Raw genomic sequence first — 19,571 nt, 5'->3', positions numbered from 1 at the left:
TCTTCCCTACAGTGTATAGAATGTAGCCAGCATAACCCCCTAAACCCCAAACCCCCAAAATATCCTGATGGAGTTCTTGGTACTCAAGAACTCAGGCTCTCTCAGCCGCAGTGTGGACCAGAGCTTGACCACGAGGTCAAGCCATGAGGGTGGTTGTCTACTCACCAGAACAGAAGAAGGGTCTCAGAACAATATCAGTTCCTGCTAAGCCAGGGTAATAGTCTTTCCTCCTCCCATTCACACAATCACATGGACATTCAACTAATACATACCAAACAGCAAGCAAATAGACATCAATGTCCTTAGAGCTCTTTGGGCATCAAAATGCACTGGACATGGGTCCATCCTTGGAAGCTTACATTACTATATCCCTGGGTGGATACAGAGACTTATAAATCTAATAAATGCCATGAAGACTATTTGAAGTGCCATTAGAGATGAATTAAGTGGTCTTAGAGATATGCCATTAGAGAGAAGAAATGCTGTGGACTTGGGTAGAGAGAGATTATTTTCAAATAAAAGATTGAGAAGGCTTCAGGGAGAGTATGGTCCTTGCACTGGACCTAGAAGATCAAAGAGTACTAGAATAAAGGGCCATTCCTGGGGAGATGGAATTATATGAGCAAAGGCTCAGGGGCAGAAAAGTAGAAGACATATGAAGAACAACAAGATGCTCGAACTGTTGGAAGCTTAGCTGAAAACAGATCAAGAAGAAAGACAGAAATGTCAGATCTAATGGCCTTCAAAATCAAATTAAGGATCTTAGCTTTTCTCTCTAGGGAATCACAGAAATTTTCTGAGAAAGGAATGATGGGCTACGGACTGCACTTAAGCAGTATTCAAGTCTACAGGCTTCAACAGAATAATCTGATCATGATTAGGAAGAAAAAGGGAGAGAAAAAAGTGAGGTAATCAACAAGTACATGACAGAAATTCTCCTCTTTTGAGGTTCAAGCTAAACAAAAAAATAAGTCAACAGTTCGCAGAATAGGTAAGCAGCTATCCATGCAGGAAGGGAGTTGTAGAACCAGCTGTTGGGAGGGTCAAAGAAGGAATGGAAGGTATACATGAACAGGGGATGGGAGGGAAGGGAATTCCAGTGGATACTGAAAGTGGAACTGCTTCAAGCGATGAAGCCAAAGGTATGACCATGCTGCAGGTACCTTAAGAGTAATGAAAATGAAGTCCTTAGAGCTAAAAAAAAAAAAAAAATCTAGGGGATTGAGAGTCCAGAGCATTTAAGGATTCGATTCTTAGTGTGAATCCCCACGTCCTAATTATGCCAAAAAGGGGACACACAAAGAAGGTTGAAAGCAATGAATGCGAAGTGAAAAGGTAGGTAAAAGCAGCAAGAATGAGGAAAGGTGATATAAGTGAAGGGAAGGACTAACTTCTCATGGGAAAGGTTGTCAGGCAGGACTTGGGAACCATGTCAGGGAGCACAGAGTGGGAGTCAAGGGAGGAGAAGAAGTGGCTTCGTTGGAGAAAATCACAAGACAAGTGAGTCACAGGGAAAAGCCAGCTCTCAAATATAATAAAGAGGCAGGACTGCTCAAGAAAAAAGGTAAAAAACAATTGGCAATACCACTTTTTGTTTATTACACTGGACAAGATGATAAAGATACTGTCAGATTTACTGCAGACCAGTACAATTTTTTCTGGAGGACAATACAGAAATACAAACACACAGTCATGTGTCACTTAATGACAGGGATACGTTTTGAGAAATGCATTGTTGGGTGATTTTGTCATTGTCATGTCAACATCATAGAATGTACTGACACAAACTAAGATGGCTACCTATCATTAGCCAGTATAATCTTTTTTAAAATTTTTTTTATTTTTTAGGTGTAGATGGACACAACACAATGCCTTTATTTTTATGTGGTGCTGAGGATCGAACCCGGGTCCCGCCCGTGCTAGGCGAGCGCTCTACCACTGAGCCACAATCCCAACCCTAGCCAGTATAATCTTATGGGACCACCATCATATACATAGTTCCTTATTAACTGAAATATTGTTTTGCAGCTCATGACTGTGTATATCAAAAGCTCTAAAAAAATACATGCTTACAATGGCATCCTATACCAAGTTAAAACACAAACCATAGACCAAAAAAAGAATCTTACATCCTACTATATAGCAATTCCATTTCTAGGTAGCTAGCATACATAAGCTCTTGCACAGTCCTAATACATCCAGGGATGCTCATTATAACAATCTGTAATACACAAAAGTTAGAACACCTTTTTTTTTTTTTAGTACTGTGAATTGAACCCAGGGGCCTCTACCTCTGAGTTCCATCCCATGCCCTTAGTTATCTACATTTGATTAAAAAAAAATCATTAAGCTCAGCACAGTGGTTCATGCCTATAATCCCAGCTAACTGGTAGGCTGAAGTAGGAGTATCACATATTCAAAGCCATCCAAGACAACTTATCAAGATCCTATCCAAAAATAAAAAGGGCTGGGGATATAGCTCTGTTGTTGAGTGTCCCTAGGTTCAATCCCCAGTACCAAAAAAAAAAAAAAAAAAAATTAATGTTACATACCATTTGAACCAGTTAATCCCATTTTCAGAAACATTTAGAAATAACTATCCTGAAGTTACACAAGTAGGCACAGCTATATTTATATAAAGACATTTACTTCTCAGCCTTTAATAACAAAATAACAAAAATAACCCAAAAGACTATCATCAGGAGATCAGTTAAATAAATAATCATTCATTCATATAATGGAATTACATGCAGCAATCAACATTATAAAGTAGCTCTATGTATTCTCTTTGTGGAATATATTCAAGAAAAAGTGTTAGTCAAAAAAATTAGGGGGTGGGAGAGCTAGGGATATGGCTCAGTAGTTAAGTGCCTGTGGGTTCCACCCCTGGAACCAAAAAAAAAAAAGTAGGCTACAACACATAAGTGCAAAATGATGCCATATTTGAAAAAAATATATATAAACAACATATATGAAAGAAATGCGGGCTGGGGATGTGGCTCAAGCGGTAGCACGCTCGCCTGGCATGCGTGTGGCCCGGGTTCGATCCTCAGCACCACGTACAAACAAAGATGTTGTGTCCGCTGAAAAACTAAAAATAAATAAATAAATTCTCTCTCTCCTCTCTCTCTCTCTCTCTCTCTCTCCCTCCCTCCCTCCCTTTCCTCTCTCTTTAAAAAAAAAAGAAATGCAAAAGAAAAATATATACCAAAAAAAATTAACAAATTATGTGATTTTTACCTTCTTCTTAATATTTGTGTTATTCCCTATATTCTTCGATGAACACGTTTTATTATTAAATAAAAATCAATAAAGTTCAAAAAGAAAAAGTAAAGGAAATAAGGACAAACTGTTCTGCCAATAGCTGATGTGTTTTACCTGGAATCGTGAAAAATATTAGAGGAAAAAGAAAAATGCTGTAGACAGAATTGTAACAAAACCTCTACAAAAATGAGAGTTGGGAGGAAGAGCAAGGCTTAAAGATTTCATCTAGGTTAAGAATTTTCAGTAACAAGAATGAAGAAGGTAGGAGGTTGACTGGAAGAGCTGCTCATAACTGAACGGCAAGGTACAAGACAGAGAAAATGGCACAGTTCCCAAAAATTTTATATTAATTAACTCTCCACTTCACAGACTCTGAACCTGACGTGGAGCTCAGCTCTTTCTGGAGTAGTGGAAAGAAAGCTGTTTGTAAATACCCCATAAAGCCTAAGACTGAGCCATCTGTGACAAGGAGGGTGACTCAGAAAACAAAAGCAAAGGCCTCAAAGTGGCCTGGGTCAAGTCTGCACAGGGAGCAACTCTATTTCTCTACAATTAATGATAAAGACTAGAGAAGCTCAAGGAACACAGTGAAGAAGGCTGATGAGCCAGATGGTAACCACAAGCCAGGCTAGCATTTAGGCAAATGTGAAACACCTAAAAACCTAAACTTAGGAAGTACTAGCTGTGGGGCATCTGAGAACTAGGACAGATGGTATCTGCATGTATGTCCTCCTTCTATGTATAGTACCCCCTAACACAAGCCCACAGAGGGTAGACTAGCTGTTAAGAAACCACAGGAAGGTCAATCACCCGAGATGCCTCCAATGTCCACTGAAATAAAGCCAACCTTCTACTTTCAAGACTGTGCATCTTGTCCAGGGAGCCAGCTGCCTATATTCCTATACTCAGCTTCATCCCCAAGTTCCAAAACCTGAATATGCCCTATGACAATGAAAAACCAGCTGCAGCATTTTCTTACATTAAAAACTGATATAGATCATGGAAGTTTTTTCCAGTTTCCTGGAATCACTGCTGCAAAGAGGAAACAACACAAGAAAAAACAAAAAAGACATTCAAATTCTTCTGTGGCTCAAACCCCACTTCATGCTATCTAAAAAGGATGACATAGAAAAGAAGTACCTGGTACGCTGAGAGGTAGTCACCTGCCTGCCTTGTTTTATAGCCTCTGGAATAATCACCCTTTCCCATTTAGGGCCTCTCCCTGGTCACTATAATCTCATGATTTATTTCTGATGTGGGTTTTGTTCAGCAAATACCCCAGGCTTGGGCTGGATTACTTTCAGATCCAAAAGAGTTACAAAGATAAAGGAAAGGGCAATCTCTGCCTACCTTCTATGATCCAAGAGATGGCAGAAAAGAGGAGACACATACAAAGGGCTTGTTCACCTGTTCTCTTATCACTGAGCCAACCTCCTGCTGGTAAATGGAGGAAAAGCCCAATACCTGGTACTTGAGAGGGATTCAAATATTAGGTCAATCCCCTTCTCTCCCAGAGCTATAAAAAGGGTGAAATAAAAAGTTATATGGCTCTAACTTGCTGGTAGAAAGTCAATTCTTTTGTTACCCAAAGTCTACAAATCTGCCTTTAGTTGGAAATACAGAGTAGAGAGCATAGCATATAGAACTCAGGGCCTTGAATTACCACCAAACTCTTAAGAAATTCCAGCAGAAAGAGAAGATATTTAAAGATGACCATCTAAGGCGGGGGGGGGGGGGGGGGGGCAGATATATATCTGTGTCCCCTGGGTATTTTAAACTTCATTTTTCTATCAGATCACCAAAGAGCCACATAGATGCCATTAGCCCAGCTTCTTACACAATAGTTTTCACCAAGATGCAATTTTATGTAATACATTTGAATTTTATCAGCAATCTCTATAAGACTCTATAGGAAATCAACACTGCGTAAGCATTCGTTGTAAAAATGGTAAGAAAATGGCTGTGGTTGTAAAAACAAGAAAACAAAATGTACATTTTTGTTAATAAAAAGAATATCTAATATTGTTGTTCAACATCACCTTAGATATCCAAATAAATTTCACTAAAATATAAAACTTGAAAAAAAAAAATCTTTACCCGCCTTGAGAGACTGACTCCACAGACTGTAAGGAAGTCAGGGTGGAAAGTCTTTCACAGAATCCACAATGATGAACAAAACCCAGACATTTGCGTGCTCTTCTTTTCCTTGGTGCCCGTTATCTGTTACTCTGTTATTAACAGGATTAGGGCCTCCCTTTACCAGTCATCTACTGTGTGCCAAGCATTGTTCCCATGTGTTAATTATGTTGATTCATTTAATACTCTGAAACAATCCTATGAGGTCAATGTTTCTAATTCTATTTTACCAAAATAAGAAACCAAAGCCCAAAGTTGTATAGCTAGTAAAAGGAGAAGCAAGAATTCAAAATTCCCCTTCCTTCTACAATCCTATGAAATGTACAGGGGGTGTTGTTTTTATTATGTCTTCTGTAGCTAGCCACATCAATTCCTCTTCTGGAAAGACAGAATATAAATCTGAAGAAATACTGTACGTGAAAATATTCTATATGTTTTAAGGTAGTATTCGTAAATAAATCGCAACCTTGTCCTTCAGGAAAAGATGGATAAAGCAGAGCTGACATTACCACTACACACATGTGCATGTGGGCAAAGCCAGCAGGCAATGAACTCCAAACAGCTAAATAGAAAAACTTTTCTCTCATATCAAAATTCATAAAGCGACATGGATCAGTAGCTCCTCTAAACAGAGGTGTTTGGCAAGTGAGAATCATCCTGCCTGGACTCAGGCTCCTTCGCATTACCATCAAGGAGATCTGGTATCTGGCAGGTGGGCATTCCTTTTTCCCAGCTCCCTTTTCATTGCTTCTCCTTCAGTGATGACCATCCTCAAAGCATTCTTCTAAGAAATATTATCTTTGAGAAGAGGAATTCCATTTCAGGTTTTTATGTCTAGTTCATCCACAAATCTAAGACTTTAAATCTAAGTTCTCTAAAACTCTGAAACCTACTACATGTTTCTTTCCTATAAGCTTGAAAGCTACTATCTAGGAGATACATTTCTTCCCTGGTACTTTAGACACAAAGCTGGGTTCAGAAAAAGGCTCCGGTCCAGGACTTCACTGGTTTTCCAGAAATTTAGTAGACAGAGGTCATCAGCAGCAAGAAAATGCTGAAAGTTACTTTATCCAGAGGGACAAGCACTCCCTTTACAGACCCCCGCCGCATCCAAACCCTGTAAGCAAAGTGTAAAGAACATAACAGAAATTCTGGCAAAGATTGGCTAGTAACACAAACCCCAATCAAAAACACATCAGGGCCACTACACAAAGCAATTCCTCAGAGATAAAGCAGTGAGCAGGGGCTCCCTGGCCAACCTCCCTAACGCTGGCAATACTTAAGTGCCTGAGTGTATTTCCTCTAAAGGTCTCCTGCTTCAACTCCCACTCACATACCACAACTCTTCGCCTTCTCCCTACTGACCCTCTTCCCTTTTAGTTTTGCCCCATCCCAATGAGTGGACAGCAATGTCATAGAGCACAACAGATTTGTCAGCTATGCAAAATCCTATTTTGTGTTTTTTTCACTTTGTCTTCTCTTGCCACTGAACAGGTTTCTAACCTTCAACAGTGCCCCAGCTTGGCTTTTAGGCAGCTACACCATCCTTTCAAACTCCCAAAAGAATCACACACCATCTGTCCTAAAATACAGGCTCTCTGACAGCTTGCTCTTCATACCGGTAACTTCAATACCTATAACCATTTAGAAACCCTGGTCTCACGACTGACTCCCTGACTTCAATTTTACTTCCACTTTAGTCATGTACAAATCTTGGACCTTATCATTTCAGACTATAGATCTCTAAAATCCTTCCATGTGGCCACTATTTTCCTTCCTGCCTATCTCTGGACCTTCTTAATACCCAGCAGTTGCTCTTTTACCTTAGCCAGATCTCTGCTGTCCTCAGTCCTTCCCCTTTTTCCTCAGCTTATATCAGCCATCTCCTGGCCTTTCCTTTCTGTCCATCCAGGCTAGAATCCATCGCCTCTCCCTCTTTCCTTCTACTCTATGAACCTAAAAAGCCCTGACTCTGAATCAGTCCAATCACTGATTTTCTGTTCCTTTGTCATTGCAACTAAAAATTGCTGACCAGAAATCAACATGTCTAAACACATCTGAATGGTCTCTTAGAGATATTCTAAAGTATTTATGGATGAAATTGTACAATGCCTGGAATTTGCTTCAAAAAAGCCGGTGAAGAAGGTGGAGTAGTAGACAAAAACAGAAATAAAACAAACTAGTACATATGTTGATAATAGTAGAAGCCAAATGGTGAATAAAAGGGTGTTTATCATTTCCTTTTTCTGCTGTTAAGTATGTTTGACATTTTCCATAATAAAAAACTTAAAAAATAAAAGCACTTAAGTAAAAGATTAATGGGAATGTGCCAAAAGTCACCCATAGGTTGCCTGCTAGTCACAAAATGAAAACTATAATTTTACAATGAGAAATTTGGCTGGATTACTTTAACCAGTAACCACATTTAGCATCAAGAATAGAGAGAAGGGGCTGGAGTTGTTGCTCAGCAGTCGAGTGCTTGCAGAATATATGTGAGGCACTGGGTTTTATCCTCAGCACCACATAAAAAAATAAATAAACTGGAGGTATTGTGTCCATCTAGAACTAAAAACATAATTAAAAAAATAGAGAGCCAGAAATCATGTGCCTGTGACCCACTGCATCATCTATAAAGAGTTTTTTCTGAAAATGTTTAACCTCAATCCAATCAAGCCTCTCCATCTAATTTACAGTTTATAGAAAACATGAGGGGCGGTGGGGGTGGGGGAACAACCTAACCTGAACAACACCCAAAGAATGATCAGACAAATCCATAAAGTGAAAAGTGAATTTATGTTAAAAAATAAAAAGGAACGTCCAAAACTAAGCTCATCACTTCCCACTCCACCCCTAAAAAAACACTCCCCCCTCCTCCAGTTTTTCCACAAAGTCACCCAAGTTTCTACAAGTCATCCCTGCCTTTTCGTTCTCCTTCTGCTCTAGTTCAATCTATCACCAAGTACTGCAAATTCTCTTCTCGATGACTTAGTCTCGCCTTCAGTCCCTGCCACTCTTTAACTCAGACTTGACCATCAACAAGACCACTTGACTTGCTGCAACAATCTTCCAAAAATCATCTCTTTGCTCCAGTTTTACTTTCTTCACTCTACTCCTTCCCTTTTTTCTTTGCATCTTTCTAAAAATGCATATTTAACCACATCAGTGTTAAAAAAATTTTTAGCAGCTCCACTGCCCCAGCAGGTTTCCCAAAATGTGAGGAACTACCTGGCACTCAACATATGACATGGTACATCACACACAGCATTAAGTGGCAGGAACCACAACACAATAAGTCATTCACTTTCCAATTCTCCAAACCTTTTCATTAGGTTAAGGAGAAAGTCTCTACTTGCTGCCATCTTTATCTTCTGAACACTTGATAATCTCTTAATGAGAGGAGACTTTCACTGGCAGCAGTTTTTGCTAAAATTTTTAAACTATTTTTTGTTTTCATTGTATTTACTATAAGGTGAATATAAAGGTTACCTTCTGTAATACTAATTCTTCACTTTAAGAAAGTGAGATAATGTTTCCTTTTAAAATAAATTAAGCTGGAAAAGTGAGGGGATTTAATTATTACGTAAACAATACTTCAGGTATTATTAAGAACCTTTGGTAATATTTTGAAGATGATAAACAATGAATTAAATCTAAAAAAACAATGTCCTATAGCTTAAAATTAAAATTTCTTTCTCTGTATGGTTATGGTAATTTCAAAACAAGTCATCAAAATGATATTCCTCTCTCCTTGAACTAGGCAGGCCTTTGTCACTACCTCAAGGAACACAATGTGGTCTATGTCAGGATGCGTGTAACTTCCAACACTAGGGGAAATAAAAGCCATGCAACCTCTGCCTGTGTCTCTAGGGGCATTTGCTCTCAGGTTGTGAGCCACCTCATAATAACTCAAGTAGCCCTGATGCTGCTAAGCAAGGGACCATGTGGAGCAATAACTACCGGGGTGGGCGGTAGTGAGAGAAAGAAAACTGTGAGAGAAAAGAAAGAGCAAGCAAGTGAACTGAGGACCCCCAGAGGCTCCAACATTCCCAGTTCACTTGCCACACATGGAGGTCTGAAAGCATTCAGATAACTGCAGCCCCAACCTAACCAACTAAAACTACATGACAGGACCCCAAGCAAGCCACCCAGAACCAAGAGATAATAGTAAAACAATTGCCAATATGTTTGGGGGTAGGGTTTGGTAGGCAGGACACTGGTAGATCCAGCCTGTCAAGAGCTCCCCTTGACTCTCATCTTGACTCTCCTCACTCTGCCCTGACTGTTCAGAAGTTCCCTGCCCCACCATGACTGAATCAACCCTTTCCTCCCAGAGCTGTGTCTGCAGTGGCCCAGATCCCACTGCAGTAAACTGGTCTTTGATATGCCTCGTCCACCAAACAATAATGTCCGGTGATGGACTGTATGTCACCATGCAGCTGTCCCTGAAGGGGCCTAATGAATGTGGATCTGAATCCTTTCTCCTTCTGCTTCCTTACTTCGCCCATTTCCTTAATATTTCTGTCTAAGCTCCTGGTTAAAGGAGCAGAAATACTGCCAGCTCAGTTCTATTCTCCTCAAGTCTCTCAAATTCTGTCAGTTTCAGAATTCTATTTATACTCTGATTCTAAGGATTTCTCTTCTGGGTTCATAACCCTCAGGAAGGGCAACCCTAGGCTAACCCAGCACTAAAAGTTGCCTTTTAAAATACAGTCAGGCCACAGCCAGGCACGGTGGTGGCACATCTGTAATCCCAGAGACTTGAGAGGCTGAGGCATGAAAGGAAGACTGCAAGTTCAAGGCCAACCTGGGCAACTTAGGGAGACTCTGTCTCAAAAATTTAAAAAAATAAAAATTTAAAAAGTTAGGGACATAGTACAGTGGTAAGCACCCTAGGTTCAATCCTCAGTACTCCCTACCCCAAATAATAATAACATAAAACAAAATATAGTTAAGTGGAACCCGATTAATTTAATGTTATAAAGTCTTCAATAAACAGTATTCTTCTTTCTTTTCTCACTTCAAAAATCTGAAACTGACCAAATTATGCTATTACATGTATAAATATACCACAGTGAATTTCACCTTTATGTGTATTTATAAAGCATCGATTTAAAAAATAATAATAAATAATATAAGGAGAACTGTAGACTAGAAGAAGGCAAACTGGGGGAGGGAGGAAAAGAAGAAGTACTAGGAACTGAAATGGAGCAAATCATAATCCATGCATTTATGATTATGTCAAAATGAATCCCACTATTATGTATGACTATTTAAAATCTGCCTTGATCTATCCTCTAAGCAGCCACATTTCTTCACATCTTCCTGCTCTTCCCCTCTTATAGTCACACCTTTTCAGGGTCTTACTACTCCTTGGGACTTTGACCCACTGACAATTCTGTCACTATGTCCCTGATGTTCACCTATGTTCCCACTTAAGCCAGGATGAGTTCATCAAACCAGGAATGATTTAAGAGAGAGGATGTGTCACAATATCTAGGCCTAGTGTTAACACGACTCAATACAGGATTTACTTCACTGTGAAGTTCTTCCTAGGGAACTGATACAATGATTCCCCAACATTAAGAAAAGTATCACAAAAAATTCAACTCAAAAGCCATGAAGGGGGTAAAAAAACACCATAAAGGAAAATATCATTCTTTTGCCTATATAAAAATTAAAAACATGTGAAATGCAAAGAATTGGCATAAACAAACTCAGAAAAAAAATTTAACTGGGGGGAAAACATCAGTAACATATATGCCAGAGTCCTAATGTAATATGTATGTAAAATTTCTTACAAATCTACAAAATAATAATAACAATAATAACCAGGGGCTTGGAATGTAGCTCAGTAGCATAAAACTTGCTTAGCATGTATGAGGCCCTGAGTTCAATCCCCAGCACCACCACCACCAACCCCCCCCAAAAAAAAACAGAAAAATGAACAACATATTTGAGAGAAAAAAAAATTGCAAAAGAACAGAAACAAGTGCCAATAAGAATTAAAACAGACAAAATTTCACTAATAATTCAAGAAATCCTAAATAAAGTAACAATAAGAAATGTTTTTTCACCTATCAGATTGGCAAAGCTTAAAAATATTTAGCTGGGCACAGTGGTACACACCTATAATCCTAGCAGCTCAGGAGGCAGAAAGCCAGCCTCAGCAAATTATGAGGCCCTAATCAACTTAGTGAGACCCTGTCTCAAAATATTTTTTTTCAAAAGGGCTGGGGATGTGGCTCATTGGTTAAGCTCTTTGGGGTTCAATCCCTGGTACCAAAAAGAAAAATTTTAAATACTCACGTTGGCAAGGGTGTGGCAGAAACAACACCTTTATATACTGCTGATGAGAATTAAGTTGATGCAACTTCTTTGGCAAACAGTTTGGCAATATTTATTAACATTTTAAATGAGCATACCCTTTGATCATCAAATCTTCCCTTCTAGGAATTTTGTCTAAGGAAATGCAAGTACTAGAACACATGGCAAAAACAGCTGTGTGCTGCTGTTCGTTGCAGCTCTTTTATAATAGGAAAAACTGGAAACAACTCAAATGTCCATCATTAGGGGTTTGGTTAAATAAATTATGATACATCCATCTGAAGAAACACAATGTGCTGTTCAAAGTAATGTACTAACATGGAAAAATACCCTCGGTGAATTGAAAAATACCCTTGGTAAAAATTTTCAGAGTAGAGCATGATCTTTCTTTCCTGTATTAATACAAACCTTGCCACTTCAACCATTAAGTGTACAATTCTGCGACATTAATTACACTGACAGTGTCATGCAGCCTTCACCAATGTTTCAAAAACCTTTTCATCATCCCCAAAACTGCGTCCGTTAAGCAATAATTCCCTATTCTCCCCTCTCCAAGCTCCAAGTAACAGAGAACTTTCTTTCTCTATAAATTTGCCATTTCTTAATATTTTATTTCAGTTAGGCACAATGTTTTCAAGGTTCATTCATGTTGCATATCAAAATTTCATCCTTTTTATGGCCAAATAATATTCCATTATTTGTATGTATACATCACATTTTGGTTTTTTACACATCTAGAAGTAGAACAGTTGGGTTGTTTTCACTTTTTGGCTACTATGAATAATGCTACAGTGAAGACCGGCATTCAGATATTTGAGTCTGTTTTCAATTCTTTGGGGTGTGTAGCTAGGAGCAGAATCACTGAATCATAGGGCAATTTTAGATCACAGGGTAATTTTTAAAGCGGTGGCCAAAGTATTTTCCATAAAGCTGTACCTCTGACGTTTCTACCTCTAAAGTGTCTGAGGGTTCTAACTTCTCTATATCCTCACCAATGTTTATTATTATTTTCCATTTTTTATTAGAGTATGATATTTTTGTAAAAATTAATATATCTAAATGTATCATTAAAAAATATAACAGTAATTCTATTTCTGGAGCATGGGTTTTCTAGAAGAGGCACATTTTCTACCTTCTGTATTTTCTCATGGGTTGCTTTAATTACTTAAAAAACAAACAAAAAAAAAAAAAAACGTGTTAGGAAAAAAAACTTAGCCTGAGACAACTTCATGTTTCAGCTTGCTGAGCTGAGACACACTGTAGTGCTTGTGTTACTACACAGCAGAGCCTTAATCAGCACAAGTGGAAAGCCCTGAGTCCTAGCCCTCACTCTGCCATCATGAGTCCTTAGGTTTCTGAGGCCCCTGGGACTAGTTCCAAGTTCCCAACTAGTGTGCCAAGAATGGGTTACAATTGTGTGGATGTATGGACTCCTCCAATCCTGGGGGAGCACTGGGGATAGGAACCCCAGGCTGGTTGTGCTGGTTGTCTCAGACTAGCAGCAGCTGCCTCCTTTATCCCGGTGTGTCTAACAATGTTTAGACGAGGCAACACTGGGTCAGGCAACCTTTAACACTCCTTCCTACATGGCAACAGAATTCTATAATTACACTGGATAATGAGGGAAGCTAAAGAAAAGAAGAGCCAAGGGGAAAACCTGAGAGTCGCTCACCACACCACGAAGAGAAGAATGATGATCCTCCCCCCAAAGGGAGAAGCAAGACCAGGAAAAGATTAAATAGCTGAGAATGCCAAGGAAGTGAGGGAAGCTTATATTACTAACCCAAGGGTCTCACCTGAAGCCGCAGCCACTGAAGTAGAAGGCAAAGGGCAGTGCCTGGAGCCATGCTGCTCAGAGAGAAACATCCCAAGGTCGCCTGCTTGGGCAGCAACAAGTAGAAAACTTGACCTCTGTGGGAAGAGGCACTGAAATCCTCTCTTCCAGGTGTTCTCAGCCTTTCAACAGCCAACTGTGGACTTTGCCCTTGAAATTCAACTCCTGCGCTAAAGAGATAATCTCCCAGGCATGTCCTGTGTAAACTTGGCTAATCAAAAGAACACAACTGAAATGTTGGGCTTGCTTTCAGTTCTTCAAACAGCCTTGCCAACCAGGAGGCTATGCTCAAGGACGGGGGACAAGAGGGGGTCACTTTTCATGGCACAAATGTCACCTATCCTAATGGTATAAAGTGCCCCACAATGGGTATATTTCCAAAAATGTGAAAAGCAGCTGTTCAGAAATACACATCTGGTAACCTCGCCTGGAAGTGATGGGAAGAGTCACTGTGAGTAAGGGCACAGACCTTCACCAGGTTTTGTGGATGTTATAGGGCAAGCCACCCAACAACTGCTGAAGCGTAGACTCAACAGACATGAAATTCTAGGTTAGTAGAAGAACGCCAATTAACATCTGGCTCTCAACCTCCTTTTGCCTCTTAGCTGCCAAGTCTCTTAAAGAGTGGTTCTCAAAGTGAGGTTCCTAACCAACAGTAGCAGCATCAATTACAAATTTTCTTACTTTCATTTTCCTTCTCTTTTGTGGGGGATAGAGGGGCAGATTAGAGCCTCTCTATATTGGCAAAGCTAGCCTCAGACACTCGATCTTCCTGCCTCAGCCTCTCAAGTAGCCGGGATTAGGCAATTAGGCTGAGGATGTGGCTCAGTGGTTAAGCTCTACGGGGTTCAATCCCTGTGCCACAGACCACTGCATTTTCCAAATTTGTTAAAAACGCAAATTCTCAGGCTCCACTTCAGACTTATTAAATCAAAAACTAGCTCTCCAGGTTTGGTGCATATTCAAGTCTGAAAACCACTGTTCTAAGCCTCCAGGGAATTCTGCAATCTGGAGTTCAGACCCCCACCCAATTTCCCTATCTTCCATTCCAAATGAAATTTGAGAGAATAAATATCACCTCTGTAGTGAAACCTAAAGAGATAAACTAGATTCCTTCCACTTCAGAGGTCTTACAGTCCTCCACATGATCTTACAGCTTCTTTTCTACAAACCAAAACCTAATGTGTTCCTTTCCTGCTTTCAGAAGAGTAGTGTTTCCTTAAGTCCTGGATGATTCAGGCCCTTTTAAGTTTTGACCTCAGCCCATCTTTTCAGTCTCATCCCCTAACTAAAATCTCTATGTCCCTGCTCATGGTAAATCTGCTCAGTAAGTCAGTGTTAAAAAATAATCTGGAGGCTGGGGCTGTAGCTCAGTGGCAGAGCGCTTGTCTAGCATGTGTGAAGCATTTTGACCCTTAGTACCATATAAAAATAAATAAAATAATGTCTACAAGCAACTAAAACTTTAAATAATAATAATAATAATAATCTGAAAAACACCCTCTCAAGGAATCTTCTAGCCACAGATCTTTTCCTTCAGAAGCAAAGTAGTTAAAAAAAAAAAAAAAAAAAAAACAGAGATGGGGAGACAGGAAAGTAGAATTCAATTGCCAAATAAATTCCTCTCTGGGTCAAAAACCTATGCTACATCTGAAATTCAATCTCACCCTGCTCTGCTCTTCACAAACGATTCCATCTCAGCAGCCTCTCAGATCTCTTGAACACCAAGGAATAAGAATGTATAAATAAATGCCCTGCACATTTTCATTTCAGAAACATGGACCCTGATTTACAGGATCAGTCCCTTTAGAAAAAGAAGTATCTACTATAGAAACTAGTCAGTGTTCAATTTCCATGAAGTCAAAGTTGTGGCCTGATAAATTTCTTTCCTCAAATATTTCCAACAAAGTTGGGAGACTCTAGAAGAGATCTATAAACTAGAAAATCAGGATTTATTTACAAATGCCAGTTTATTGACAAATTACTTTTCTCCAAAACCAAATTCTATCTTCATTTTTTTAAATACTTTTTTAGTTGTATATGAACCCAATGCCTTTACTTTTTTTTAATGTGGTGCTGAGGATCAAACCCAGTGCTTCACATGTGCTAGGCAAGCGCTCTACCACCGAGCTACAACTCCAGCCCCAAATTCTATCTTCTTAGTATAAAAATATTCCATGTTCTTACTATGTAAAATAGGAGAAATCTAACTACTTGTAGAATTATTAATGTGAAGACCATCTTGCTTCCTGCCCAGATTAAGGGAGGTAATTCAGGTACTGGTTTCCAAGTTTTGCCCCGCACATACACACTCTCCTGCTTTTGATATGGACTGGCATTCTCAGTATTTTAACCAGAAACTCCCTTCAGAGAAACTGGAAAATAACTCATCCAATTCTACATTCCAAAGCTACTGTAGCTTCCAGTGAACAGAAAGGAAGATATGAAAATAAATAAATAATTCAGGGGAAAAAATCAATAAATGTTTAGATAACTAAGAGGAGCTGCATTTGCTATCTCAGAGTTTGGACACAGAGAAAGCATATGCTTTGGAATCACACAGATTTAGTTTTTTAAGTAAGTTAGTGGCTCAGAGTTCCTATAGATATTAGGATATCAACAAATTCACCCATAGATTGTCATGAGAGTTTACTAAACAACACAAATAAAAATACCTAGTATAACATGATTCCTAGAATTAGTATTCTCCTAATGATATACCAGAAACCTAAAATCTTCAGAAAACTATATAACATACATTGCTCAATCCCACAAATTAGCAGAATATGTTCAATCAAATTGTTAGCTGACGGCCACATGGCTATCCCTACTCTAATTAGCTTGGATCCCCCTAGTCTTTCTCTTAACTCTTCTCAATCAGTTCAGTATTCCTCTTAGCTAGCCATTCCTCTTAAATTTCCACATTTTATCCCCTAGTTGTGCCACAGACCTAGAATATGTACCTCTCTCTGTGACAATGGCCAAAAGGCTCTGTCTGAACCAGGCTCTCCTTACATCTCACACCCTACCTCCACCTGCTCTCTCTGTTTACCAATGAGGACTTCCTATTCACATGTCAAGTCTTTCCTACCTCAGGGGCTTTGCCTTGGCTGTTTCCTTCTTAGAAAGGTACCTTCTCCAAATCTACACATTCATGCATTCTTACCCTTGAGCGTGCACTCAAACATCATATTCATAGAAAGACTTTCTCTAACCTCTCAAGTCCCTGTTACTCTCTTACATCACCATTAGTCCCTCACATCACTATCTTTATCTCAACTATTGATTTGTAGACTGAAAGGGTTTCCCCACTATACATTAAGCTCCATGACAAGGGCTTTTCTATCTTGGTTATCTCTACATCCCTATTATATAGAAATAAAGTCAGAACAGAATGGATACTAAAATATTAATTGAATGAATAAGTAAATTCAGTTTTCTGAAACAAGAGAGGCAGAGGTGGCTCCCCCTCTTCCTTCTCTAACTACTGGTAACAGTGGAAAATGGGATCCCAAGGAAAGACTGTAAATTAGAAAGAGAAAAGGCAGAAGGTAAACCCTTAGGGAACAGCAACAAATAAAGTCATCCTAGACAACCCCACCCCTACCCCCGACAAAACATCAACTGCTATCAGGGGAGGCTCACAGGTGCTACAGTCTCAAGGGTTTTTTGCTTTAAACTTCTTCAAGTGAGGGCATGGAGACATCTGACTTTGGGATTTTCAGGGGAAAACAAGCCTGGATAGCATAGCTTTTGAAACCCACCTGGATTTACCAAACAGTTGTGAGTTATGAGACTGGGAGGTGAGAAGGCTTCTTTAATTCCGTTTAATGAGATTTACATAGAACAAAAATTTCCAGTTGTTTTCTTTTTAACGTGATCCCTGCCACTTCCCCTTGGGTACTTACTCAGAAGTGAGTTAACAAAACCCACAGCCCTTCTTACAACCAGGATTCTCACAGCTGGCTCTCCCAGCAAACTTGGGCTGTAACCCAACCCTGAGCAGCAGTGATGACTCATACCCAGAGAGGCCCATTATGCCCAGTCCATTCTGCCAGAAACCAAAGGGTGAGAGAATGGGGGAGTGGGGTGTGGAGGGACATAAGGAACTTCTGTACTTTGTTTCCTTACTAGAACCAAAGCCTTTATTCTCTAAATACAGAAGCTGCGTTAATCAAGCCAAGGAATGCAAACCAAGGTCACTGCCATTGCCAAGATCATCTCCACTGTCCTAAGTATTTTACTGTCACACTCATGTATCCCACTTTTTTATAGATACAGGGTCAGCCACATTAATTTCCTTTCTCTATTTGCATTCCTTTTTGCCAAGTGACGAAGTATATAGACACATGTGTCTTTGTCCCCACATCTTTGAAAATGAGTATAGAGTCCCATGTGCAGTTTCTAGTCTTTGTCATCTTTTAATTATTGCATCAGAACATATGGTAGGTCATAAATTACGAATAAACTAACAGGATAGAGACTCTGGTATAACTCTATGCCAAGGAAACTTACTTCTAGTAAAAAATAGGAGGTATAATGTTGGTGGCTATGAGTATCATGAAGGCTGAGCTTCTTCTGATTATATAGGAAGCTACTATGGAATCTGAGCCAGTCTATGGAAGTCCACAGAAGTAAAACTACAAAAGAAACAAAAAAATCTTAACCTAATCTGCAGAGTCTTCTAAAGCAAAAAGAGCCTTAAATTTTAAACAGCCTCTCACTCAAAGAGAAACTCTGTGAAGCACCTACTCCAAAGGACTCCCATTCGGCCTTAGGCCTGCCAGGGTTCAGCAGGCCCATAAATTGGCACTGTTGATATGACCTTTCCAGGCTATATGTCAACAAGAGATAACAACAAAGCTGAGAGCTTTGGTAGTACTCAAAGGAGATTTGAGGGACTTAAAACACTGCTAAATTTGGCAGCAAAAGTTTCTGTTCCTTGCAGTTGGAAAAGAAAATCTGTTAATAATAATTACACTTGTAGATAAGAAGCTAGTCACTCTCTTTCGAAATAGATTAGAGTTGGGCACAGTGGTACATGCCTGTAATCCCAGCTACTTGGGAGGCTGAGGCAGGAGGATTGCAAGTTCAAGGTCAGCCTGGACAATTTAATGAGACCCTGTCTCAAAATAAAATAAAAAGGACTGGGGATATAGTTCAGTGGTAGAGTGCCATGAGTTTAATCCCCACTACTACAAAAAAATAAAATAAAATAAAGAAATAGATTAGAACCCCCTTATCCTGATCCCCCATCCTCAGAAGTGTCAGAGTAATCATCACTGGGCAACTACCACCTAGGGCTAGTATAAAATATAAGATGTTTCTTGGAGAGATAAAGTGCCAGGAGCCTGTCCAGATGTTGCTTACTGTCTTAGTCACAACTACTTGCCACTCTTCAATACCTAGACCTAAGTTACTGAGGCTAGTCTTAAATTCGTGAGACTCTTGCTTCAGCCTCCAAATCACTGGGATTACAGGCATGTACCACCATGCCCAGTTAATACCTTCAACTTTCTAGAAGAAGAAACAAAGATAGATAGAGAAGCTAAGTTATTTACCCCAAGGTCACACAGCTAGTCAGAGATAGAGCCAGAACTAAAATTCAGATCTATTGACTAACTGCTGTACGTCAGTGGAGAAAGTTCTAAGACGTAAAAATCACTAACAGCAGCAGCTATTAACATTTATTGAGAGCATATTTGGGTCCAGAACTAAGCTGAGTGATTTACATGAATTAAAAGTCATTTTACCCTTACATCAACCCTTCAAGATAAGTAAGATTATTACTCCCAATTTACAGATGAAGATATTGAGGCTTAAGAGTTTTAACTTGCCAGAAGTCTACAAAAGTAAGAAAAGCTAGACTATGAGACTATGAACTGCCAGAGCTGGCTGGAGAGCCTGTGCTCTACACTGGGTCTTGAAGGATACATGGGTAGTATTCCCAGAAGCAGAGGTGAGCCAGGTGCTGCAGGAGGAGGATGGCAAGTTCAAAGCCAGCTTCAGCAAC

General features: G+C 39.5%; 1 protein-coding gene across 18 annotated transcripts in view; it reads right to left on the bottom strand.

Moving 5' to 3' along the window:
• Dennd2b (DENN domain containing 2B) overlaps positions 1-19,571 on the bottom strand; it is a 187,130-nt gene that overhangs the window by 74,399 nt on the left and 93,160 nt on the right. The window contains exon 1 of one of the 18 annotated variants that reach the window (XM_046438309.2): positions 13,521-14,993. The exons of the other annotated variants lie outside the window; for them this stretch is intronic. The gene's annotated coding sequence lies outside the window, so the exon portion shown is untranslated. Of the gene's footprint in view, positions 1-13,520; positions 14,994-19,571 lie in introns of those variants that run through there. 18 annotated transcript variants of the gene reach the window in all.

The sequence above is a fragment of the Marmota monax genome, unplaced genomic scaffold, assembly GCF_021218885.2.
Source record: "Marmota monax isolate L192 unplaced genomic scaffold, Marmota_monax_Labrador192_F-V1.1 WCK01_AAM20220418_F8-fsc00061, whole genome shotgun sequence".
NCBI lineage: Eukaryota > Metazoa > Chordata > Mammalia > Rodentia > Sciuridae > Marmota > Marmota monax.
The sequence above is the reverse complement of the archived record's forward strand: the minus strand, read 5'-3'. Positions and strand labels throughout refer to the sequence as shown.